Below are 26,834 nucleotides of genomic sequence, written 5' to 3'. Positions count from 1 at the left end.
TCGGGCCACTGAGCATGCCCGTGGAGTGATCTCCCATTGGAGATCGAAGGTCATATGCTCGGGTCCTGCTCCTGTTCGGATTGGCCCATCCGAGAAGCCAGGAAGGTTCCGGATGCTCGCGGCTATAAAAGGTTTGCATGGCCGCTCGGCCATGCGCTAGGATAAGACTGTATTTACAGACTATGTTGAGTGAGTGATGTATGCACGCATGAATGTCTCTGGTGAATGACTCATTAAGAAACCCCTACCCTTGGTACGCATGTGTTGTGCAGCCTAGCCTGCTAGCGCCCAGGCGTAGGTGTAGGTAGGACAGAGGTTGAGTCAGGCATCAGTCCTCACCAGGGACTCGGCACGCCTCAGTGCACGTGCTCCATAGCCAGCGTCTATAGCGGCGTTAGCGGCAGCGACGCCTCGCGTTCAGTGGGCCTAGAAGGACTCTAACCCCGTGTCCTTGGGGCAGAGTTCTGTGGCCGTACACTGTGCGCTCTTTTGGCCGGGCTCTGTGAGCTTAACAGGCTCCGGCATCTACGTTCAGTGGTTGTGCGGCTCTGTGCTTTAACAGAGTTCGCCCCTGTTCACATTGGGTGACATAACCCACGTGTGACAGGTTTCACACCGCTTAATTCTTCCGCCATTACTTAGCAGCAGTGTACCACCTCTGCACGGTGGACCACGGGCTGCGAACGCACCTACTATTTTATAATTTGGTGCGTTCCGCCAGCCCTAACATTATCCTAGCGCCAGGCTCTGACTAGTAATGGCGGATGAACAGCGACTACTGCAGTACATCCGGCAGCTGCAGGGCAGGTTGGCGGCTCTCGAGCGTTCAGCCTCAGCTGCGGCTGTTACTGCGGTCGCTGTTCAGGCAGCCACAGAGGCTGTCTCCCGTGTGACCACAGCCATCCCTGCCCCGACTTTGTCCCGCCTCCCGCTGCACGAGAAGTTCCATGGTGATAGTGCTTCTTGTAGGGGTTTCGTAAGCCAGTGCTCTATACAGCTGGAGCTGCTGGCCGCACGATTCCCCTCTGAGCGGGCTAAAGTGGGATTTGTTATTTCCCTCTTGCTGGGCAGGGCTTTGGAGTGGGCCAAACCGCTGTGGGAGCGTGGTGATCATGTGGTGCAGAGTGACTCATAGTTCTTGGACACTCTGAAGCAGGTCTTCCTGGGACCACGAGTCACCCATGACACCGCGCTCCGGCTGCTGGCATTATCACAGGGCTCGTTCATGGTCAGCCACTTTGCCATCCAGTTCCGGACGCTGGCCTCAGAGTTAGAGTGGCCAGATAAGGTCCTCATTCCGGCATTCTGGAGAGGTTTGGCTGGCCATGTGAAGGAGGCTCTGGCCACCAGGGAGATTTCCGCTACACTGGAGCTTATCACTGTCTCCACCTGTATTGATCTTCGCTTCGCCGAGCGAAGGTTGGAGCGGACCCAGTGTAGGCAGAGGTTTAGGTTGGCACCTAGCTTTGCTAAATCTCTGGAATCTTCCGATCAGGCGTCCGAGTGTCAGGGGGCTTCCCGCGAGGGATCCAGGCCCCGGTCCGCTCGAGCTCCTGTAAGCTGTCATGTTTGCCGGCAGTCCGGTCACCTTGCCAACCGGTGCCCACAGCAGCTGGGAGAAAGCTTGTGCCTAGTGGCCGTAGGAGGCGGCGCACTAGAATCAGCGGCGTTTTCCTCCAAGCTGTCCTTTAAGGGGACACTTGAGGTTGATTCTTCCACTCTGGCGGTGGAGGTTTGCGTGGATTCTGGGGCAGAGGGCAATTTTATGTCATCAGCCTTAGCTCAACGGCACGCTATACCCCTGGTTATGATGTCTACACCAGTCACCGTCAGAGTGGTGAACGGCGCCACTCTACCCTCACAGATAGCCCACCATACCGCCCCCTTGTTACTCTCAGTGGCTCCATCTCATCAGGAGACGATATCCCTCCTCGTCATGCCCGAGGGTATTGACCAGGTACTTCTAGGAGTCCCCTGGTTGCGGTACCACTCCCCCCATATGCAGTGGTCCTCAGGGAGGATTATTGGGTGGAGTAAATCATGTGAGGGTAGATGTCTGAGGGAGTGCATTCAGGTTGCCTCCACCGAGGTTCCCGCAGATCTCTCCCCTCTCCCCAAACACTATCGACAGTATGCGGACGTGTTCTCCAAAAAGGCGGTGGAGATCCTTCCACCGCATCGCCCCTATGACTGTCCTATTGACCTCTTGCCTGGTGCTGAGCCTCCCCGGGGTCGAATCTATCCCCTCGCTCTCCCGGAGACAGAGGCCATGTCTCAATACATCAGGGAGAATCTGGCAAGAGGATTCATTAGGGAGTCAGTGTCACCAGCGGGAGCGGGATTCTTCTTCGTCCAGAAGAAGAGTGGGGAACTACGTCCTTGCATTGATTACAGGGGTCTTAACGCCATCACCGTTAACAATAAGTATCCTCTGCCCCTGATATCAGAGCTGTTTGATAGGCTACGGGGAGCGAGGGTGTTTTCCAAACTTGATCTGCGGGGGGCTTACAACCTGATTCGCATCCGTGATGGGGATGAATGGAAGACGGCATTTAACACCAGGCATGGGCACTATGAATACCTGGTGATGCCCTTCGGCCTCTGTAATGCCCCAGCCATCTTCCAAGACTTTGTGAATGATATCTTCTGGGACATGCTTACCACCTCGGTTGTAGTCTATCTGGATGATATTCTTATCTACTCTCCAGATATTGACTCCCACCGGAGAGATGTTTGCAAAGTTTTCGATCGCCTGCGAGCAAACTCCCTCTATGCCAAGTTGGAGAAGTGTGTGTTTGAGCAGGAATCCTTGCCTTTCCTGGGCTATATCATCTCCGCCCGGGGATTGGCCATGGATCCTGCCAAGCTACAGGCGGTGATGGATTGGTAGGAACCTCATTCTCTCAAAGCAGTGCAGCGCTTTATGGGGTTCATAAATTACTATCGCCAATTCATCCCCCACTTCTCGACTTTGGTAGCACCCTTGGTAGCCCTCACCAAGAAGGGTGCAAACCCCAAGTTGTGGTCAGAACCAAGGCCTTCTCCTCCATTAAGTCCCATTTCACTAGCGCTCCCATTCTACATCGCCCCGATGTAGATAAGCCCTTCATTCTGGAAGTGGATGCCTCTTCCGTCAGTGCTGGAGCGGTCCTGTTTCAGAAGGACACGCAAGGTCGGAAGCACCCATGCTTCTTTTTCTCCAAGACCTCCACACCAGCGGAGAGGAATTATGCCATCGGGGACAGGGAGTTGCTAGCGATGAAGTTGACCTTCTCGAAGTGGAGACACCTCCTTGAGGGGGCTCGCCACCCTTTCCAGGTGTTCACCGACCACAAAAACTTGGTGTATTTACAAACAGCCCAGCGGCTAAATTCTCGCCAGGCCAGATGGTCTTTGTTCTTTTCCCGGTTCAACTTCACCCTCCATTTTCTCTCCGGGGAGAAGAACGTCCGGGCCGATGCTCTCTCCTGCTCCGTGGTGTCATCGGAGGAAGAGGAGGAGGAGCCTCGGCTGATCGTCCCATCCGAGAGCCTGAGGACTGTGGCTCCGGTTGCCCTTGAGTCGGTACCTCCGGGCAAGACATTTGTCCCTGCCCGTCTGCGACCGGAGGTCCTCTCTTGGGCTCATTCGTCCAGGGTGGGTGGACATTTCGGGACAAAACGGACCTCTGAGCATCTGGCGAGGACGTACTGGTGGCCGCATATGGCCTGTGACGTCAGGGACTATATTCAGGCGTGCGTCTCTTGCGCCCAGAATAGGTCCTCTCGGCAGCGGCCCGCTGGGCTTCTTTTTCCTCTGCCGGTAGCGGACAGACCCTGGGAGATGGTCGGTATGGACTTTGTGGTGGGGCTAACCAAGTCCAGTGGCAACACGGTCATTTGGGTTGTCACCGACCATTTCTCTAAGATGGTGCACCTGGTACCTCTCTCCTGATTACCTTCTGCGCGGGGCCTGGCGGTGTTGTTCATTAAGCATGTTTTCCACCTGCATGGCATGCCGGGCAAGATTGTCAGTGACCGGGGTCCTCAGTTTGCTTCCCGGTTTTGGAGAGAGCTTTGTTCCCTGCTCAGCATTGAGCTGAATCTCTCCTCGGCCTATCATCCCGAGACGAACGGGTTGGTAGAGAGAGCCAACCAGACCCTGATCACATATCTTCGACATTTTGTCTCGGCCAGGCAGGACGACTGGGCATCCTTGCTGCCGTCGGCAGAGTTCGCTTTGAACAATGCTGTGGCCTACTCCACCGGTCAGACCCCATTTCTCCTAAATTACGGCCAGCATCCACGTGTCCCTGTGCCCATGCCCGTGTTATCCAACGACTCCAGGGTGGCAGACTGGGCGGTGGAGGCATGCGACATTTGGGATCGCACCCAGGATGCTATCCGGGCTTCCAAGGAGAGAATGAGGACCTCAGCTGATGCACACCGGCGCCCTGCTCCGACTTTTGCCCCTGGCGACTTGGTGTGGCTCTCCACCCGAAACATCAGGCTGCGAGTAGAGTCCGCACCGCGCTACATTGGCCCCTTCAAGGTCCTTGAGCAGATCAGCTCTGTGGTTTACCGTCTGGCCCTTCCACCACACTTGGCTATCTCTGATACATTCCACGTGTCCCTCCTTAAGCCTGTTCACTTGTCCCGGTTCTCCGAGTCATCTGCCGGGACATCAGACTTGTTTTCGGATGAGTTTGAGGTCAATGCCATCGTGGGATGCAAGGTGATGCGGTCCAAAAAGTTTTATTTGGTGGATTGGAAGGGTCATGGTCCAGAGGCTCAGACCTAGGAGCTAGTGGAGAACATCCAAGCTCCGCTCCTCATTGCGGCGTTTGAGCGTAGCGAGGCTCAGAGGGGAGGGGGCCCAATGTTAGGCTTCGGGTTCCTGCCACTGCACAGCAGGAATCCAGAGCCTTGCATCCAGCGGTCTCCCATTCTTCTTCGGCCGCAGCGGAGCCTGCTCAGCAGATTCGTCGGTCCCGGCGCTCTGCTCAGGCCAACTCCGTGGGTTTACTAGCTGCTGCCACCTCTGGTACAGCTATGACTATGCATGCTGCTCAGCAGCGAGATTCTCCAGGGACTAAGTCCTCATGTCGGGCCACTGAGCATGCCCGTGGAGTGATCTCCCATTGGAGATCGAAGGTCACGTGCTCAGGTCCTGCTCCTGTTCAGATTGGCCCATCCGAGAAGCCAGGAAGGTCCCGGATGCTCGCGGCTATAAAAGGTTCGCATGGCCGCTCGGCCATGCGTAAGGATAAGACTGTATTTTCAGACTATGTGGAGTGAGTGATGTATGCACGCATGAATGTCTCTGGTGAATGACTCATTAAGAAACCCCTACCCTTGGTACGCATGTGTTGTGCAGCCTAGCCTGCTAACGCCCAGGCTTAGGTGTAGGTAGGACAGAGGTTGAGTCAGGCATCAGTCCTCACCAGGGACTCGGCACGCCTCAGTGCACGTGCTCCATAGCCAGCGTCTATAGCGGCGTTAGCGGCAGCGACGCCGCGCGTTCAATGGGCCTAGAAGGATTCTAACCCCGTGTCCTTGGGGTAGAGTTCTGTGGCCGTACACTGTGCGCTCTTTTGGCCGGGCTCTGTGAGCTTAACAGGCTCCGGCATCTACGTTCAGCGGTTGTGCGGCTCCGTGCATTAACAGAGTTCGCCCCTGTTCACATTGGGTGACGTAACCCACGTGTGACAGGTTTCACACCGCTTAATTCTTCCTCCATTACTTAGCAGCAGTGTACCACACTTACCACAGTGTAACGCACCTACTATTATTTTATAATTTGGTGCGTTCCGCCAGCCCTAACATTGTGTCTAGAAAAATAACATAAAACAGCACATTTCCACTTCCATAACATGTCACAGTATCATGAGGATCATAGCAAGGCAAATGTCTCCAGGAACATCACTGGTGTTCCTCAGTTCAAACAATATGCGTAAAGGAGCTGGTATACTGCATGAATTTACCAGAAAGCGGTAAGTAGAATAACATTCTAATTTTCTGTAATACATCATTGATTACTATAAAATGTGCTGATTTCTGGTTTACAGATCTCACTGAGCTACTCGACTTCATATGTCCCCAAGAAGAGAGTTGTCAAGTAATGACACAAAAGGAATTTAAATCTTCATAATGGAAATCCAACAAGGAGTGTGACAAAAGATGTCGGTTGTCCACCATCAGCTGTGCGTATTAGTAAAATGAGAAGGTTATAAAAAGAAAATATTTGGGTAAACCAAGGAAAATTCCATGACATGGATAAAAAAAACTGAAAGCAATGTGCCATAAAAAATAGAAAATAAACAAGGAAACAAAAAACAAAAAAAGGAAAAGATTGGAAACTTGTTTTGAAGTATACAGTTGGAAAGCAAGATGGATTCAATCAAGTTTCAGGAAATCCTAGGAGAAATTATCATGTGAGCATGATGGAGCTTGAGCATCATTGGACCTTCCAACAGCACAATGGTTCAACTCGTTTCAAAAGTCCTGGAAGATTCTGAAGTGGCGGTCACCTGACTTCAAACCCATATAAAAAGTTGAAGTAGGGATTTTAAGTAGGGTTGCAGTGTGTAAACCCAAGAATATTAGTGAAATGAAGGTAAATGACCATGAGGAATGGGCTGATTCCTTAAGAACACTACCAGCAGGTGGTGTTTGGCTATGTATCAAGTTTACAGCAGGTCATAACAGTGAGAGGCGCTCTGCTAAGTACTAAACATGTCTGTCATGAAGAGGTTGAATTCTGGGACTGTGGTAGGCAGTAAAAATGGCTTTTATATAGGATTTAGAGAAACCACTTTAACTATTTAAAAGGTTATTCCCAGAATTGCATTATTTTTCACAAAGCAGAGTAAGTGCATACTTTTTGTTATTATACGGAATAAGCCCAACATTATGTTTCTTTCTTAAACATTTGTCTTTTTTTAATCTCTATCTGCCCTTTTGTGCATCTTGCTTCACACAGCTGTATGGTTTGTTGTATTTTTATCTGCTACAGTTTTCTCAGCATCACTTTGCTTCTCCTCAGTGCTGCAGACCCATCTCTTCTCTCCTGTGATCTCCTCTCCCATCTCTCTGAGTTATCATCAAGTTAATCTAAGTGTAGAATTCACCTTATGCTTTTGTGCAGTCTCGGATTCTGTACAAAACCCTGCCTGGCTGATTTTATCTTCTGCCTTCTACATTAGTATAGCTGAAATATGATTTTCTATCAATGCTAGCTGGTTCTAGCAGAGCTGAACTCTCCTGCAATCCTCAACAACAGCGTGTTTGTAGCCTGTTGCTAACTGATCAGTGATGTGAAACTGTAAATGTTGCTCTGGTGATGCATATGGCAAAAGATAATCCTTTGTCATGTGCATTAATAGAGCATCACTATTTTCAGGTTTAGATTTTTAAAATAATTAGAAAACCATGTATCATTTCCTTTACACTTCACAAATACTTGCTCCTTTGTGTTGGTATATCACTTTAATTCTTAACATGACAATACTTGAAAGATTTCATGTGGTATGAATAGTCTTTCAAGGTACTGCTGATTTTTATCTTCTGCCTTCCGCATCAATATAGCTGTAGTGTGATTTTACATCACTGTTAGCTGGTTCTAGCTTCTAGCAGAGCTGAACTCTCCTGCAATCCTCCATAACATATATTCTATGATTCTATGGTATATATATATATATATATATCATATATATGCTATATACATATCATATATATATCATATATATATATATATATATATATGCTATGGAGGCTTGCAGGAGATTTCAGCACTGCTAGAACCAGCTAATTAGCTACGTAAAATCACACTACAGCTGTATAGATGCCGAAGGCAGAAGATAAAAATCAGCCAGGCAGGATACTGTACAGAAACAGAAAGTGCACACAAGCACAAGGTCAGAGCTTTAACAATATTTATTTGGCTCCTCTTCTATGGCAATGTGTTGCTAGCATAGTAAAATGTCAAATAGATGGAAGATTCTCCCAAAACGATGGGGTAACAGAAGAATTGTGGGAATTCCCAATCAGTGCAAGAAGACTTAGAAGGGTTGTCCACTGTTACAAAACAGTGGCATCCCTGTCCAGTGTCCACGGTGTGTGTTACTGTGGGGAAGTGGACTGGATCACGGGTACCTGCATGCCAGGTCTGGAACTTGAGAGGCTGCATCTCCTATCCCCGGGGGGAAGCCTGAGTGGGGCGGACCTTCCTGGAGTGACAGGGGGTGGGGAGACCCGGAAGAGCGCACGCAGGAGGGCAAGGTAAAAAAGAGGAAGCACGCGAAAAAGTGGGGTTCGGCACCAACTGAGGGCAGCGAGTAGGAGAGTGGTGAGGAGTGCGCACGGTTTCCCCCTCCCTCACCAGAGCGTATCGGGGCAGTGACAGACGGTGCTGCACCCGATGAGAGAGACAGAGACAGGGACCGCTGTGCTCAGAGTGCGGAGCCGGGCTAGAGAGTGCAGAGCCGTGTGAAGCCGAGTCAGAGAGTGCAGAGCCGTGTGAAGCCGAGCCAGAGAGTGCAGGGACGTGTGAAGCCGAGCCAGAGAGTGCAGAGCTGTGTGAAGCTGAGCCAGAGAGTGCAGAGCCATGCAGAGCCATGCACATAGAGCAGTGCCACACAGACCAGCGTCCGCCATTGCCCGCCACCAACAGTGGGGACCAGGGAGAGCGGGACGTACAGGGTGTGTCCAGTGACTGCCAGAGAACCGGGTGTTGTGCCCTACGTGACCATGAGAGCCGCACACGTGCTGCACAAGAGAGACCGTATACCAGACTGACACTTGCGCCTTGACTGGGTCAGTAGATAGTTGCTCTGACATTTTTGACTGGACGTTACTACTGGAAACAGTTGAGGAGCCACATTGGGCCCATACAGGTCTGTGGCTCGTGCCTTTACTTAGCCACATTAATATATATGGACAAGGGACAGTGGAAGGTGCCGGAGATCGACCACTGTCACCAGAAAACGGACCAACGTCTACAGTGACCTCCAGGAGGAGGCGTAGCGCCTGCCGTTGTCGGTGCTATTGAGTACGCAGCAGAAGCTGCAGAGTCGGGACTTCCTAATATACCTGTTGCGCAAATTGTTGTGTATTTGTACTGTTTTTATTGTGCGGTGCCTTTAATACCGTTTATCTCTTTTATCTCCCTGTGTGGAGTAATTTCTACTGTAAATAAACCTGTTATCCCCTGCTCTGCCTGCGTCCCGTCACTACATCCCACGTTCCTGCTAGTATCTTACATTACTGCAGATCAGCTCCATTCATATTAATACAACCCAACTTATAGAAAGAAATGGAGCTTTCCCTGTGAGAAAGCAGTTGTGTTTTTTCATAATTTTGGACAACCCCTTGAAATCCCATTTGCTCTGGAAACTCATGGGTCGGTCAATTGAAAGACCAATTTTATCACATGATGATTTTTTACTTGACCCACTGGCCTCTCCTACCCCAATCTAGAAAAATCCACCTTCCAGTCTTATTTCTTGAGAAATAAGTCTACAACTCTGTTTGTTTGTACAGCTATAAAGGTATCCAACCTCCCTAAACATTTCAACTTTTAAAAAGTTTTTAAAAATGGCTCTTCGACTTGTCAAAAGAGCAACCTAAACTTTTTTCTTAGCAGGTCCATAGTTGACTTTCAATCATATTACGGGATCCTTCTGAATAATCCTCTTTTACATAGGAGTGAAAATCTGTTCCTGCAGGGACCAATACTCCGTGCCAAGAACCCTTGCCAGGCTACCTGACATGGGCCAATAGTCTGATTGAGACCCAGACAGACAAACAAAGTTAATGGGAAAGTCTATTATACCCCACGAGGAAATCTGACTATAATATCAAACTGTTTAACGTTTCCTTTTTCCCAAATGATAGTATACTTCAAAAAGGGGTAATTACTATTAGAAAGAGTTGATGAAATGTCAGTGAACAATTATCTACAAAGTGCACTCTCTTCGATGGTATTTTGGTTTCGGGATATTTTGCAGGAAACAGACACCCTGCAGTTGATGGGTAATACAATAACAGCTCTTGACAGGTTGTATAATCGTTGACAATACCTCCTGGTGTAATGGGCCATAAAGCATCTTGTCACTAACTGCACTGTTTTTAATACCCCGTGAAATTAGAGGGCACCCTTGAAGCAGGTTGGTAGTACAAAGTCCTCTTTCACATCTAATGGTGACAGCTGGAATTTCGATCAAGTCTTCGAGGCAAAGAAAATGAGAAATATCATCATGGGCAATACCTAGAAATTTCACTTTACAGAATTTAGTGTGAGAACACATAGACACAAGACACATTCATATTTTTTCCTTTTTAAAGGTTTCCCAGTGTCATATTTTTTTTGATGTGTCACTTAAATATGACAATTATGATACTGGTTTGGTGACTAAATGAGGGGGTGTCAGGCATTAGCACAAAACATATTCCTTATCATAATTGGTTATTTAAAAGTTTAGATGGGTTCTTCTACCTGGTGATTCCAACCAGGAAACATTGCCTAAAGAGTAACTAAACTGAGCTTTCATTTTTTTCGTATAATTTAGTCCAGCATAAAAAGTTATTAAACTTTGCAAATCACTTTATTAGGCGATTTGTCTTCATTCTTGTAAAACAAATTGCATGTAAGAGGCTTCCAGTCCCCTGCACTTTCCCTGGCTAGCTGCCTGTCGTCAGCTGCACTGATATCAGAACATACTCCTATGGAGTACAGATTATGGTAGTGAAAGGATGACCTGCCTGCCAATATAGATGTCTTAGGAGGGTTGATCCCACTGACAAATTCCATTTAATAAAGTATCTGGGGTGCCAGTCTCAGGAACCAAAAGATAGTCTAGATAGCCATTTCTGTGTCTTAGAGGTGTTAGAGTAAATTAAGAGATTTCAGGTAGGACCTCGGGGTTGTGTGTGACGATATTGATAAAGTAACAACAGCGCTGTACAAAAAAAGCCAGATTTAGCATTGAAAGCCAGAAAACGGGTCGTCACATTGCAACCACTGAAGCAAATCATTGATCGCTTGATCAATCCAGCTTCTAGCGATCATAGCAAACAGTTGATTCTGCCAAGTAACTTCACTAGCCACATGTTTCTTCTGTCCTGGCAGAAACAGGGGACAAGTAGTAGGACACTGAGGATGTTCTATGTAATACATGGACAGCTCAAATCTGTGCTGGGAAGTTCAAAATGAGGAGCCACCCTCTAAGACATCCATCTGTCCATAAGCACAGCATGGTAGTTAGCACTGGTCATAGGTTCAAATCCCACCCAGGACAACATCTGAAAGGAATGTGTATGTTCACCTCACCAATCGTTACACCGATGCCTCTACCTTGTGCCAGTCATTACACTGGCTACCCATCCACTCCAGAATTCAGTATAAACTTATTACCCTCACTCACAAAGCCCTCCATGGCTCAGCACCACCCTACATCTCCTCCCTTGTTTCAGTATACCACCCTACCCGCGCCCTCCGTTCTGCTGATGACCTGAGATTAGCATCCTCAATAGTCAGAACCTCCCACTCCCGTCTCCAAGACTTTACACGTGCCGCGCCAATTCTTTGGAATGCACTTCCCAGGTCAATACAATTAGTCCCCAATACCCACAATTTTAAGCGTGTCCTGAAAACGCATTTATTCAGACTGGCCTACCACCCCAACACATTAACCTAATCTATCCCTGTGTGGCAGAGCCAAAAGTTTTACCATAACCAGGTTCCCCGCATCATGTTCCCACATGCTTTATGCCTCCATTAGCCCTCTGTGTCTGTACTGTTACACACTTAACATTATGACTGGTCCATACAATCAGGGTAACTGTTACCACCCACCTTTCGTGTCTCCCTCTTTCCTCATAGACTGTAAGCTTGCGAGCAGGGTCCTCACTCCTCTTGGTATTTGTTATAATCTACTGTATGTGATTATTGTTATGCTGTAATGTCTATTGTCTGTACAAATCCCCTCTGAAATGTAAAGTGCTGCGGAATATGTCGGAGCTATAAAAATAAAATTTATTATTATTATTATTATTATTATGTTCTCCACATGTTTGTGGGTTTCCTCTGGGTTCTCCTCCATCCTCCCACACTGCAAAGACATATTGATAGGAGAATTTAGATTGTGAGCCCAAAACAGGACAATGATGACGAAGTCTGTAGAGATTTGCAGAATATGATGGCGCTACTTAAGTAAAATAAGTAAATAAATATGGTCAAGAGTGGTCTTTATAAGAACCTTCCACCTTGAACCATAGAAATTAAAGAAAATAATAATCTGTGTATTTTTTTAGATAGTCTTTGTAAATAAGTGGTTATAAGATACCATATATTTTATTTTTCATAACATGACCTATATGAAACAGTTCCTAAAGTAATACATTTTATTTTTTTTCACTTGGAGTAGACCCTCAATATTAGAGCATTGAGGGCCTTATACTGTATTTGATACACTCAAAAATCAGTGTTTGAAGGAGGCACGTTCCCTTTCTTGTTTACCAATTACTTGGATGGGATGAAGCTGTAATGAATATATAATACCAGACACAGCTGCTACTAAATGTATGGACCTGTCTACCAAACAAAGAAGGGGACATGGACCTTCAAAGTAGTGATCCGCGGGGATGTATAGTCAAATGCCCACTGATCCTAAAAAATCAAATAACCATATAACCTCTTTGATTCACATATGTTTATACACTATTACACTGCCATATTTTTGGCTATACAAGTCATCAAAAATTAATGCTTCAAGCCTAAAGACTAAGTTTACAGTACAGTCTCCTTACCTACCAGAACCATGGTAAGAAAAAATTAGCGCTGAAATTGAAAGGTCCATTTTCCACCCAGGAAAAAAATTAGAAAAGCTTATCAGTAGAGTTTCTATATTAAAAATCCATCTCTTTTTTTTCACACAACCATTGTGCAATAAAGCTTATATAATTGAAGCTTCTGCATCTAATCCTACTTACGTAAACAAGAAGACAGGAGTACAATGCATCCAATTCCCATAGCATAGCCATATGGTGCATTAGTCATGAACAACGCAGTCAGCTACAGCAGAAGACGTGTGAGCGTGAGACTACTATACATACCTGTCACTCAGCCAACTTTAAGATATATTAGTAGTTTAAATGAAACAGTATTACGAGAAAACTTCTGCACCACGCCCTCACCAATCACATATTACCACCATATCACATACATAGCCATTAGCTTTAGTTTTGACCAAAAGATTTTCTAAGTCTGCCACCACAACAAGGTAGACTCTTTTGACAGTGCCCTACTCTACTCTAAATTATTAAACATTTGGTAACTTTTTTAACCATTATTGTGCATCCATCTTCAATGACCAGATGATACTGTGTCAGTGCCCATCTAACTCTAATCTACTCCAGCAAGGTGGCAAAGGCAGTCCCTTATATTAAGTTGTTCACATATTACGTCAATGTAATTGTACCCCCCATGAGACCCCTAGATTCTGTTCCCCTTCCCATCATGGCTCTTTGGGCACCGCCGCCATGACACCGGAGACGGAGTCACGGAGACATCGGAGAGAGTCAGAGAGAGACAGACAGACAGTCTACTCACCATGCTCACTGGCCGCTGCCTCGTGACTGGTCTGCCAGTGCCTGCCATCTGCGCCTCGCCATCCGCTGTCCTGCTGCCGTCCATGGTCACTGTCTTCTGCTCCCAGTCCAGTCTCACCACGTGGTGTGTTGGCACAGCCTATGGGCAATGGTCACACAAAATTCCTCATGCTCCATTCAAACATGGCTTTAGGACCCCAACTTCTCAGAAAAGGGCTTTTGGCTGCCAGCTATGTAAGGTGTATGTGCACCCCAAAACATGTGAGATCGCAGACATCAGCACTTCAGACCAGACATGCTTCTGTAGACACGGACTGTGCTAACAAATCGCCAGTGATCAGCACTGACACTTGTATCCGAGGTCCCAGCGGTCAAAGATGACAAGATGAGAATGGAAGGGCTGCCATGTCCCTGACTAATATGTTCCCACTGCTACAGATCTGATAGTGAACTGCCAATCAGATCAATTTACCTGCATGACATTTAGAAAAGGGATTTCTTTGTGCTCTAATCAGAAACTGGAAAATCCCCAATGTTCAGCACTAGACCTGTAGTGAGGGTCAGCCCTATGAGTAAGCGCATGAGCAGCACATTCAATGTACACACGCGGCTCTGCTACGTACACCTCATACACACATGGCTCCGCTCCATACACCTCGCACACACACGGCTCCGCTCCGTACACCTTTACCTCATCCACCAGTACACCTTGACAACCAGCACAACACAGTCCTGCAGACATCGAGGCCCCTGATCATGTGACCCCTGACTCCTCCCCTCCTGTGACCTCATCACAGGTCTTGTGCGCACATAGCAGACGGCGCTGGACCGGACCATGATGCATGGGGGGGGCCTGCAGGCGCTGCATGCTGGGTCAGGATTTAATAAGAGGAGAAGCCTGAACAAAATGTAGGGGGGCCTGGGGCCCGAGCGCGGACTGGGCTGCCAGTGTGCTCGGGTGCCGGGCGGGCCCCCTAGTCACCGGGGCCCCATACACTTGTAAGGGCTGTCATTCCCTGATGGCGGCCCTGCTGCTGCTTATCAGGGTTCAGCTATAGTAACCTGCAATAGCCAGCAGTGAGCAGCTCCTGGGACTAAGTCCTTCTTTTGGTCCACTGAGCATGCCCATGGGAAGTCCTCTCATTGGAGGTCTGAGGTCACATGCTCAGGTACTATTGCTGCTACCATTGGACCGCTAGGAAGGTCCTGGAAGGACGCTGCTATAAAAGAGTCGCATGGCCACACGGCTATGCGCTAGTATAGACTCTTATGCTTATTTGTGTGTATGATGATGGATGCATGTATCTGGTGACTGACTCATTAAAACTCCCCTCCCTTGGATACGAATGCTGGCTAGGGATTCAGAGTTAAAGTCAGCGCCAATGGGTGGCTATGCTCACGCCACTGTGCTACTTGTACTCTGCACACACTAGCGTCCGATGGTGTCGACCACTGTAGGGCACTATCGTTCCGCGGCAAGTGGCAGCTACTGCCTGTGCAGCGCCTTACGTAACCTGTGCGCTTATCTGGCCCAACCCTGGGCGATTAGAGGCATCTGCCTGAGCGGCTCTGTGCACACCTGCACGCTTATCTGGGATTATCCCGTGCTGGCACCGCTGCAGCTTCGCCGAGCTCTAGTGGGCTAGAAGGTCTCTAATCCTGTTACCTTGGGACAGAGTCCTGTGTCCACACTCTAGCGCTCATCTGTCCGAGTCCTAGTCCTTGCCTAGCCAGCTTAACAGGCTTCGGCATTTACTTTGTGCGGCACCGCGGTTCTGTCAAGTAACAGAACTCGCATCTGTACACATCGGGTGACGCTAACCCGTGTGTGTTCATTTATTGCCTTCCATATAACCTCCGCCATTACCAAGCAGCAGTTCTACACCACTGCACGGTGGACCCCAGGCTGCGAACGCACCTCATTGTCATTTTTATTATTTGGTGCGTTCCGCCAGCCTAACAACTATACTATGAAAAGGATTAGCCAATACTTTTTTTTTTATTGATGGCCTATATTTAGGATAGTCCGTCAATGCCTGATCAATTGGGGTGCAACACTCGACAATCCCACTGATCAGTTGTTACTGGCGCTGGCCATAAGTTCTCAGATGCTGCTGGAACATAGAAGCTCCATCATCTCTCTAGTGGCCGCGGCCAGGTACTGCAGATCTACCCACTATTGAAATGAATAGGGAGTGGATTTATAGCACCCCACAGCCACTATTATTTTGACGGAGCTTTCGTGTTCTGACAGCATTCGAGAACTTTCATCTGGAGAGGAAGAGAGGAGCGATGGATCCAGGGTGCTGCCGAAAGTATTCCAAACTGTGAGGATAAAAAATGATAATGGCTACTTTATTACCATTTTATTGTTTTTAATTTTAGCTCAGTGATAATTGATAATGTTGTGAATACATTACCTCCAACCCGCATAAAGTGGAGGAGGAACTTTCTTTGTATTATGCCTAAGGGTACCATCACATTTAGCGATGCACCAGCGATCCCGAAAACGATACGACCTGGTCAGGATCGCTAGTGCATCGCTAAATGGTCACTAGTGAGCTGCAAACAGGCAGATCTCACCAGCGTCATAGCAGTGGTCGGCGGTCGTTACTTACCTGTCAGACGCGGCGATGAAGACGTCCTCCCGCCCGCGTCCACGCATCGCTCGTCGGCGCCAGCAGGAAGCCCAGCAGGAAGCCGCCGACGAGAAATGGCCCAGGACGTTCTCACGCGATCAGCGATAACCAGCGGGGGAGGTAAGTATCACACATAGCGATATTGCTAGCAATATCGCTTAGTGTGACGGGCCCTTAAGAAAAGAAGTAAATCTACTCCGAAACGCATTAGATAAATAAACCTGTTTTTTATCCTCATGGCTTGGAATACTTTCGGCAATGCCCGGGATTCACTGCCCCTCTCCTCCTTTCCATATACCTTGTTCTCCGCCCATCAGGTATGCGTCTAACGCGCGAAGCAGCAGCCCTGTGTTGGATCTAATTCCACTTTTACAGAGTTGAGCCGTACTGAACTCTCCCAGATAAGTAACTAATTTTTCAATCCACCCTCAAGTTAAGGTAGCGATATCAAACAGTGCCTCTTATCTTTTTTCTTCAGAGAACTTCCATTCAGTGTCGGTAAGAGGTGATCCCTGGGGGTGCCGGACATCACACCCTCACCAATCTGATCTTGGTGGCCTATCCATCAATAAAAATGTAGAGGCCAATCTCTATGTCACTATGTCACTTTGGCACATTCTAGAATTCTTTATTTTTTTCAAATTTTTTTTCTAAGAAATGCTCTATCACAAGTCCATGTAGAAAATGAAAAACGTGTGAATATTCTAATTTTCTTTCTTCCATATATCCCATTAGTGTCTGTGAACGGAAACATGCTCTGGGTGCTTAGCAAATAGATTTCCTCACTAATAGTTATTTGCAAACAAGATAAGTATATTCTACTGTCTGCAAAAACACCGCAGGGGATAACGACACCATAATCAAGAGAAAACTATGTACCTGGAAGGGATTGAAGCCTCAGGTTCATGACCTCTAAATTAGGATGATAGAGTTACAGAAACTATGACCTCTGTAATGAACCTAATATTAAATGTCATGATTTCAAACAAGATTCTCATGAAATGTTCCTCCCTTTTTTTTACAGGTCACTGTGGACCTCATTTTTTATTCTTTCATTTTAACTTTTCATGTATTTTGGATTTTGTATGTTAAATAAGAAAAATATTAGTTTTTACGGGTTTTATAACTCTATATGTTTGTGGGATATACGGTATATGTTTTGGAGTCTTCTCCAAGTATTTTCATGATTCCTATAAGGCTATGCTGACACTCTAACTTTGATGATTAATTTGTTTGGCTAATATATATATTTTGTAACGGCCTTTGGTTCTATCTCAGGCAATAGGGGCTTGATGCATGAACCCTCTGTAGGAAGATCGATCTTTTGCAAGCCTAGATAGGTCCTCCAGGATTTTCTTCTCCATTATCTTGATTGTATCAAGCCATCGGGTTGCCGATCTTCCTCTTCACCTTGTTCCTTCTATTCTTCCAACCATGATGTCCTTCTCCAGTGAGATTGCTCTCTTCGTATGACGAGTTCCAAGTAGGCAAGTCGTAGACTGATGATCCTTGATGATCCATGATAGATAGTGACCTCTATAATCGATTTCAAAAAGATTCTCATGGAAACGTAGAGCAAAACTTTAACCAATGTAGTCTATTATATGGCACTGAATAGGCTAATTAAAAAAAGCCAAAACTTGGGTTTTGATCCGACACACGTACGTTATTAGATACTGACAATTTCAATACTGTCCTTCCAAAATCTAACATCTAATTATTTGGTGTACATTCACCTCATTTTCTGCCTCGGTTAGTATCCTTCAATGTATTTTTTTGCCCAATTTCCCTTAGTTACACCAATGTTCCTTGGAATTAAGAAGTCAGAGCTGAGAGGCATCTCATGTATTTTGCTTTTGTCTCACATTAGTTATAGAGGAATCCAAGAAGATGATATCTATATTGTGGTTTGCATTTGTAAGAGGGTGAGATAGAATGACCTTCTTGCTTCTTTTCTTCTAATAGTCTTTTATTTGTTGATGTTTACATATGTTAATGTTGATAAAGTTTATGATAACTGCTTGCGGTACTGCTACATAGAAATATGTATTATCGCTCATATTTTATGGTACTGCCACATTTATATATGTGTTAGCATCCTTTGGAGAACTGTATGATGTGTTGTGTTTCTTAGTGTCAAACTGTATATAATACAAGAGATGTGTACTAATGTTCGTGTACAGTTCAGGGACAGTAACTGCATCCTTTTGGGGGCATTAGAGGAGGGCACTTTAGTATATAGTTATTATAGACAAGGGAAGGAAAGATGTGGCGACTAGTCACCTGGGCGGATGCCTTTAGGGCAGGAGTCGGATGGACAGAGGAGATGAAGGAAAATGCAGCTTCGATGAGATCGGTACAGACGGGCCAGATGCTTCACCAGAGGCAACCAAACCTGGTGACTGATGATTTCGAGTCTGGGGTGAAACAGGCTGAAGGAATTGTCATCATGGCGAGGTCAGGTCAGGCCAGGAAGGAACTGGGGAGCAGTCTAGGACGGTTCGGTCCGGGCATGTACTGCACAGAAGTGACAGCCAGAAAGGGAAAGATGAGGAAACAAGTGAATTCCATGATGTGCCAACTGTGGATGTAACCTGTGAAGTATTCAGTAAAGAGAATGTTAAAGTTAACTTGGACTGCGTCTCCATTGCTGGGTGTCGTTGAAGAGAAGAGTACAGTTTTCTGTAGGGGAAGGAATGGACATAGATGTTGCAGTAATTCAGGTCACGACTACAGTCCTGTCCCTCCTTCACATATTGTCCAAATACTAAATTGCTCATGCTTTCCAACAAATTTGCTATTCTGTAAGAAGTTCAGCAATGTGTCTCTGTATCATATGCGTAATTTTAAGCTTCTCCCATGTTAACCCTAACTGTCATGGGTCTTTAAAAGTATGATCTTCTCATATGTGCTATAAGGACCTTTCCCAAAACCATAGGCTCCATGGCTCAACCGTAACCAATGCACCCACTAAAGTTGTGCCACTGCTTTGCATTTATCAAGGATCTGAGAAGGCTGATTAAAAGCCCCCATTGGAGCAGTGATGGTAGCCACCATTGACTGACTTTCTCAGAAACAAACTTAAAATTGATTTTGGAGTAAATGCAAGTCTAATATGTCCAGGACCCATAACAATTCTCCTGCGCTGAAACATTCTATCCAATTTTTCTGAGTTTCTCTTTTCAGAATTCTACCTGTACTGTATGCGCTGGACCTTCCTTTCCCTCATTTTGTAGCATCGATTGCCACTGCCACTGTCCAATAACTTGCCTGCCTTGAACTGAAAGCCCACCTCTCTGTTATGCCAGTACACATTTTAACAGACAGCAGAGTAAGAGCAGAGAGACAAATACCTTCTCCTAATCCCTGCAATTCATCTCAGCGTCTCTGCTGCTAGAGGTGGATGACGCTTGACAACAGGCAGCGAACTGCAAGTTTGACAGAAGGGAGACACCAAGTGGCTTTCACTTTTGAGTGATTTGATGAGAGGACCTTTATTTATTGAAATGACAGAGACCATTGAATACCACAAAGTATTTAAGAAAAAATATGTCACCTTTTGAACCTCTGTCTCTTCTTGTGTGTGGTATGCACATAATGGTATTTTAAACAAGTTTTAAATTAGAGGCTATTTAAGCAGGGATCATATAGGAAGACATATTTTTATGTGTTACTGTAATATAACACTGCAGCACCTCAAGGTGATGGTAACCCAACTCCACACGTGTCCTATCTGGCAGAAGAAAGAATTTTCATCTGGTCAGGTGTACAAAAATTTCCACCCAACACTTTCGATTCACATTTCTGTTGCATAAAATAAAGTTTACTGAGTAAAAACAGGACTCCCCAACAAGGAACAAAGGAAAAGAATGAGTTTGGGAATGTGTCATAAACCACACAAGGTGTTGAAATGGCAAAGAAAAAAATCCTTCTGGATAAAGTCAAACTACAGAAGAAGGGTCATGGTGTAAGAGGAGCTGTGCGTTGCCAAATCACTGACCTAAAATGTGAAAGCAAAACTTGAATTTTTTAGGTTGTCTTGTTTGCTTTTTATATCTGTGGTTTTTTTTACATGATGAATCTATGTCTGATGTAAAAATTCTATTACTGATTAATAATATATTAACAGAGCTTCATTTAATTATTCATGTTAGATATTAGATTAAGTTAATTAAGTTATGTAACTCTATGACATTTTACAGATAGAAGAGCAGGAGTAGAGACACAAATACCTGACCCATCTCTCTGTAATCTGTCTCAGCATCTCTTGCACTAGAGCTGGATTACACTTAACAACAGGCAGTAGACTAATACATTCATTAAAGGGAATCTGTCAGCAGGTTTTTGGTACCCCACCAGAGAGCAGCGTAATACAGGCAAAGAGAAGCTGAATTCAACGATGTATCACTTAGTTTACTGGGTGCAGCAGTTCTAACACAATCAGAGATTTTAGATTTAGAATGAAGCAGAGCTGAGAAAGCTAACCCCGCCCACACCGGGTTATCCATATACAAAGTCCATAAACAGTGAGGTGCTTATCACAGGGGGCATTGTCGGACTAATGTAGTCCAGAAACATTAATCTCTTAGGGATAAATCCTTCACAGTTAGCAAACAACAGCACATACTTTGACAAGTGACACATCCCTGAATTCTGTGTTTCAGCCTCTATCACCTGCTGTCTTAAGGTTACATAGCAAAAACTTGCTGACAGATTCCCTTTAGGTTATGTAACACATGTATGCCTGCCAGTATACATTTTTACAAGAGGAGAGCAAGAGAAGAGAGACAAACACCTGTCCCATCTTCCCTGTAATCTGTCTCCTCATCTCTGCCGCAAGAGATTAATTACACTTAACAACAGGCAGTGGTCTATTAAATTCATTAAATTATGTCACATCTATATGCCTGCCAGTATGCAGTTTTACAGACAGGAGAGCAGGAGCAAAGAGACAAACATCTGCCCCATCTCCCTGTAATCTGTCTCAGCATCTCTGCCTCTAGAGATGAATTACACTTAACAACAGGCAGTGAACTATTAAATTTATTCAACTATATCACACCTATATGCGAGAGCAGGAGCAAAGAGACAAATACCTGCCCCATCTATGTGTTTCAACATCTCTACCTCTAGAGATGGATTCATTAAGCTATGTACCACACTACAATGTGTTTTTTTATTGTATGTAGCACATGCATAAAGAGTTATTTTCTGTACAGGTTCACATGCTGCTCCTGGTAATTGCCAACTGGGATCTGAAGAAGCAGCCATGTTGGCGGAAGTTGAAGACCTCTACGGATCTTAGCCCCCATGCATTGCTTTGGAGTCTATAGCTCTTTAGTTGGGTGTATACTTTCACTCTAGCAGTTGTATGAACTTTTTCCTGTTGGGTCACTATAATAAAATTGTAAATTCTCATTGACTTAACTACAGGATGTAACCTTTTCTGATATGTCAACGCGTCAATCACATACCTTTGCTCCTGTGTTCAAAAAAGTAACAAGGAACATAATCCAGATATTTCGAAGGAAGTAGAGTTACCTCTAAGGAGAATTGATTATCCCACCAGATCGCAATGAGAAACTTCTGTGAAAGGTCAGGGAATGTTAAACTTGACCTTACCATGTAAAGTCATATATCACAATGTCAAGATTGGGTACAAGGATAACTGCGGGGGGGGGGGGTAAAAACTAATCCCAGACGAGCCTTTGGATGCTTTACATTTGCCTACAAGTCAACGTAGATCCTATTCGTATCTGGCTAATGTGACCATGAAACAAAGTAAGAAAGTGAATTCATGTCGCATCAAAAACTTATGAGAATGTGTTGTCAGAAAATTATTTTTTTAAATAAGGTTTTTCTGTTAATTTTTTTTTTATATACAGTATATATTTTGGCATTTTCTTTCCCACATCACAAACGTTATTAAAAATAAAAAACAAAAATCTTGCAATTTTCACACTGACCACTAGGCCTTTTTTAGACTTTAACCCCTTTACCCCCAAGGGTGGTTTGCATGTTAATGACCAGGCCAATTTTTACAATTCTGACCACTGTCCGTTTATGAGGTAATAACTCTGGAACGCTTCCATGGATCCTGGTGATTCTTTCATTGTTTTCTCGTGACATATTGCATTTCATGACAGTGATAAAGTTTCTTTGATATAACTTGCGTTTATTTGTGAAAAAAACAGAAATTTGGCGAAAATTTTGAAAATTTCGCTATTTTCCAAATTTGAATTTTCATGCCCTTAAATCATAGTAATATGCCACACAAAATACTTAATAAGTAACATTTCCCACATGTCTACTTTACATCAGCACAATTTTGGAACCAAAATTTTTTTTGTTAGGAAGTTATAAGGGTTAAAAATTGACCAGCGATTTCTCATTTTTACAACACCATTTTTTAGTGACCACATCACATTTGAAGTCACTTTGAGGGTCTATATGATAGAAAATATCCAAAATTGACACCATTCTAAAAACTGCACCCCTCAAGGTGCTCAAAACCACATTCAAGAAGTTTATTAACCCTTCAGGTGCTTCACATTTATTTTTGGAATGTTTAAAAAAATGAACATTTAACTTTTTTCACAAAAAATTTACTTCAGATCCAATTTGTTTTATTTTACCAAAGGTAACAGGAGAAATTGGACCCCAAAAGTTGTTATACAATTTGTCCTGAGTACGCTGATACCCCATATATGCAGGTAAACCACTGTTTGGGAGCATGGCAAAGCTCAGAAGGGAAGGAGCGCTGTTTGACTTTTCAATGCAAAATTGGCTGGAATTGAGATCGGACGTCATGTCGCATTTGGAGAGCCCCTGATGTGCCTAAACACTGGAAGCCCCCCACAAGTGACACCATTTTGGAGACCCCCTAGGGAACTTATCTAGATGTGTGGTGAGCACTTTGAACCCCCAAGTGCTTCACAGAAGTTTATAATGTAGAGCCGTAAAAATAAAAAATCATATTTTTTTCACAAAAATTATCTTTTCGCCCCAAATTTTTTATTTTCCCAAGGGTAACAGGAGAAATTGGACCCCAATAGTTGTTGTGCAATTCGTTCTGAGTATGCTGATATCCTATATGTGGGGGGTAAACCACTGTTTGAGCGCATGGCAGAGCTGGGAAGGGAAGGAGCGCCGTTTGACTTTTCAATGCAAAATTGGCTGGAATTGAGATCAGACGCCATGTCACATTTGGAGAGCCCCTGATGTGCCTGAACAGTGGAAACCCCCCAATTCTAACTCCAAGCCTAACCCCAACACACCCCTAACCCTAATCCCAACACTAACCCTAATCCCAACCGTAACCGTAATCCTAACTTTAGCCCCAACCCTAACCTTAACGTTTGCCCCAAACCTAACCCTAACTTTAGCCACAACCCTAACCCTAACTTTAGCCCCAAGAATAACCATAACTTTAGCCCCAACCCTAACCCTAACTTCAGCCCTAACCATAACCCTAACTTTAGCCCCAACCCTAACCCTAATGGGAAAATGGAAAGAAATACATTTTTTTTATTTTATTATTTTTCCCTAACTACGAGGGTGATAAAGGGGGGTTTGATTTACTATTTATAGCGTGTTTTATAGATGCTTTTTATTGCAAAAAATAGTTTTTGCATCACCACATTTTGAGAGCTATAATTTTTCCATATTTTGGTGCACAGAGTCATGTGAGGTCTTGTTTTTTTGCGGGGCGAGTTGACGTTTTTATCGGTGCCATTTTTGGGCACATGACATTTTTTGATCGCTTTTTATTCCGATTTTTGGGAGGCAGAATGAACAAAAACCAGCAATTCATGAGTTTCTTTTGTAGGTGGGGGGGGGGTGTTTATACCGTTCCGTGTGTGGTTAAATTGATAAAGCAGTTTTATTCTTCGGGTTAGTACGATTACAGCGATACCTCATTTATATAATTTTTTTTATGTTTTGACACTTTTATACAATAGAAACTATTTTATATAAAAAATAATTATTTTTGCATCCCTTTATTCTAAGAGCTATAACTTTTTTATTTTTCTGGTGATGGAGCTATATGGTGGCTTATTTTTTTGCGGGACAAGATGACGTTTTCAGCGGTACCATGGTTATTTATATCCATCTTTTTGATCGCGTGTTATTCCACTATTTGTTCAGCGGTATGATGATAAAGCATTGTTTTTTTGCCCTGTTTTTTTTAATGGTTTTTACTAAAGGGGTTAAATAGTGGGACAGTTTTATATGTCGGGTTGTTACGGATGCGGTGAAACTAAATATGTGTACTTTTATTATTTAGATTTTTTAATTTAAATATTTATTTTTTGATGGAATAAATATTGTTTTTTTTAATATTATTTTTCATTATTTTCTTTAAATATTTTTACAATTATTTTAATTTTTTTTATATTAATTCTTACTTTTACATCCTGTCCCACTATGGGACACTCATTTTGTGCAGGCTGATCACTTCTATAGCATGCAGATCTGCATGCTATAGAAGCTGTCAGGGCTGCAGCTTCTATAACACTAACCTGAGAGACTTCCTGACATGTACTGCGAATGACAGGAAGTCTCTCAGCTCTGGAGACCCAGATGTCGTCCAACATTGGGTCTCCATGGCAGCGATTGGGAACGTGCGTCATGACGTGAGGTCTCCGATCCAAAGGCAGAGGGGCTGTCATAGCTGACAGTCCCTCTGCCTGCTTCCGGAATGCTTCAATCATGTTTGATCGCAGTGTTTCGGGAGTTAAAGTGCTGAGTGTCAGCGGTGAGAATCAGCTGACACCTGGCCGCGATCAGCCGCGCTCCGGCTAATCGCATATGACGTACTATACCGTCCATGGGCATTAAGGCCGAAGGCACATGGATGGTATAGTACGTCAAATGTCACAAGGGGGTTAACTTCTTAATGTTTCAGGAAATACACATGTACAAGAGCCACAATGAACCTGTGTTTTAAACTGAAGCATCTAATGAGTGTGTGCAACCATCATTTTGAAATGAGGGGCATCTGTGACATCGCTTAATGTGATTCTTGGACAGAGTTATGTGTAGAGATGTTACCTGTTGTTTTATCCTTGCCTCTGATGATAAGGAGCCTGCTGAAAACTCTTTCTGAAATGACAGGAAGTTAGATTCTAAAAATGCCCTGGTGGCAAGTGTGAAAATTGCAAGATTTCTATTTTTTATTACTATTATTATTTCATTTTTATTTTAGATTTTTAAATAATGATTGAGATAGTTTTTTAGAAACAACTAAAATATCATTTAAAAAAAATAGGTCATTTTATGATGACATTCCTTTTGAGATGATTTAAGAAATTAAAGATACATACTTTAATGCTGATTACATACTAGTTAATACTACTAAGATGAGAATGGTTGAACTTTCCAACCTCTAGAATATCTAGACCTGTGTTAATCAGAGTGTAATGCCCAAGTGTTAAAAAAAAGTTTTGATTGGAGAAAATATTCTGTGGCACCAATAATGAACACTTGTTTAGGTTATGTACGGCACTTTTAGATGGGCACTGCATGGTAGTATTATATGTACCTTATATGGTAGATTTTGTTTGTGATACAGTTGACAATCTTTAGCTTCTCTTCTCTTTCGTAAAAGAAGACTTGCAGACCTTGGCTCGGCTTTGACACCTTAGAATGTCTTTTATATCTGGTTGTATACATTTCGATATCGAAATGCAATATTTTCCACGTGAAATTCATATGTTGACACATCAATTTGGATCAAACAAAATTTGACCCTTGTTCTGACCTTACAAAATTGGGGAATTACCAGGCAGTGTTAAGTCAACATGGATTTCCTCACCGGGAAGATTAATAGAAATGTAGAAAATATTTTTCCCCCCTGAACTCGTGGAATGTGTTTTAATCAAACAGAGAGGAAGTTCTCTGTCCATCGTGTATGATTAAACTGCCAGAAGGTGTTTAGATCAATCAGACCTCCCTACCGGAGGACGTCAAGACCTCATCAGATGGACCACATAGAAAGGTTACATACGTATGTATCTACGCAAGACTTTCACTCAAACTGTGGATGCGGTGGCACATTTTTCTCTGCTCAGATAATGAAGGACTCGTAGGGAAAATTAATGTGTCTATATTTTTTTAAACAAGTATTTTCGGAATGTTCGCAATCATAGTAGGAGATTTAAGACATTCAGACCTCTCTGACCTTTCCGGATGCCTGTGCACTGCAGTACTTTACTCTGCCCTCAATAGGGCAGATAAAGTACGCCTGCGCAGGAGCCGTGGCAGAAGTAAGAAGGAGGACGTCATCGCTAGAAGATGGGAGGCAGCGGACCTGTGACGCCCATCGGACCGGAACGGACCCCCAGGTGAGTATAATCTAACTCAGTTTTCTTATCTTTCAGGTTACATCGGGGGTTTATCTACAGCATTACAGAATGGTGTAGATAAGCCCATGATGGCGGTGGCTGCAGCTCATAGAGCAAAAATGGGGTGACAGATTCCCTTTAAGAAAAAATGCAAATCACAGCCTTAGTCCCTGATCCATCGAGGCTGGTGTCTTGTACACCAGTTGTGAACAGTGCACTAGATGCGGAAAACTCCCGCCTAGGTGCACCCCACTTTTCAAAAA

At 44.5% G+C, this 26,834-nt stretch overlaps 1 protein-coding gene across 2 annotated transcripts in view; it reads right to left on the bottom strand.

Moving 5' to 3' along the window:
- Positions 1-26,834, bottom strand: part of LOC141085533 (neurotrophin-4-like) — a 252,865-nt gene that overhangs the window by 57,274 nt on the left and 168,757 nt on the right. The window lies entirely within an intron of this gene.

Source organism: Dendrobates tinctorius, unplaced genomic scaffold (assembly GCF_039654945.1).
Source record: "Dendrobates tinctorius isolate UK_male_01 unplaced genomic scaffold, ASM3965494v1 ptg000028l, whole genome shotgun sequence".
In the NCBI taxonomy this organism is placed as follows: Eukaryota; Metazoa; Chordata; class Amphibia; order Anura; family Dendrobatidae; genus Dendrobates; species Dendrobates tinctorius.
The sequence above is the reverse complement of the archived record's forward strand: the minus strand, read 5'-3'. Positions and strand labels throughout refer to the sequence as shown.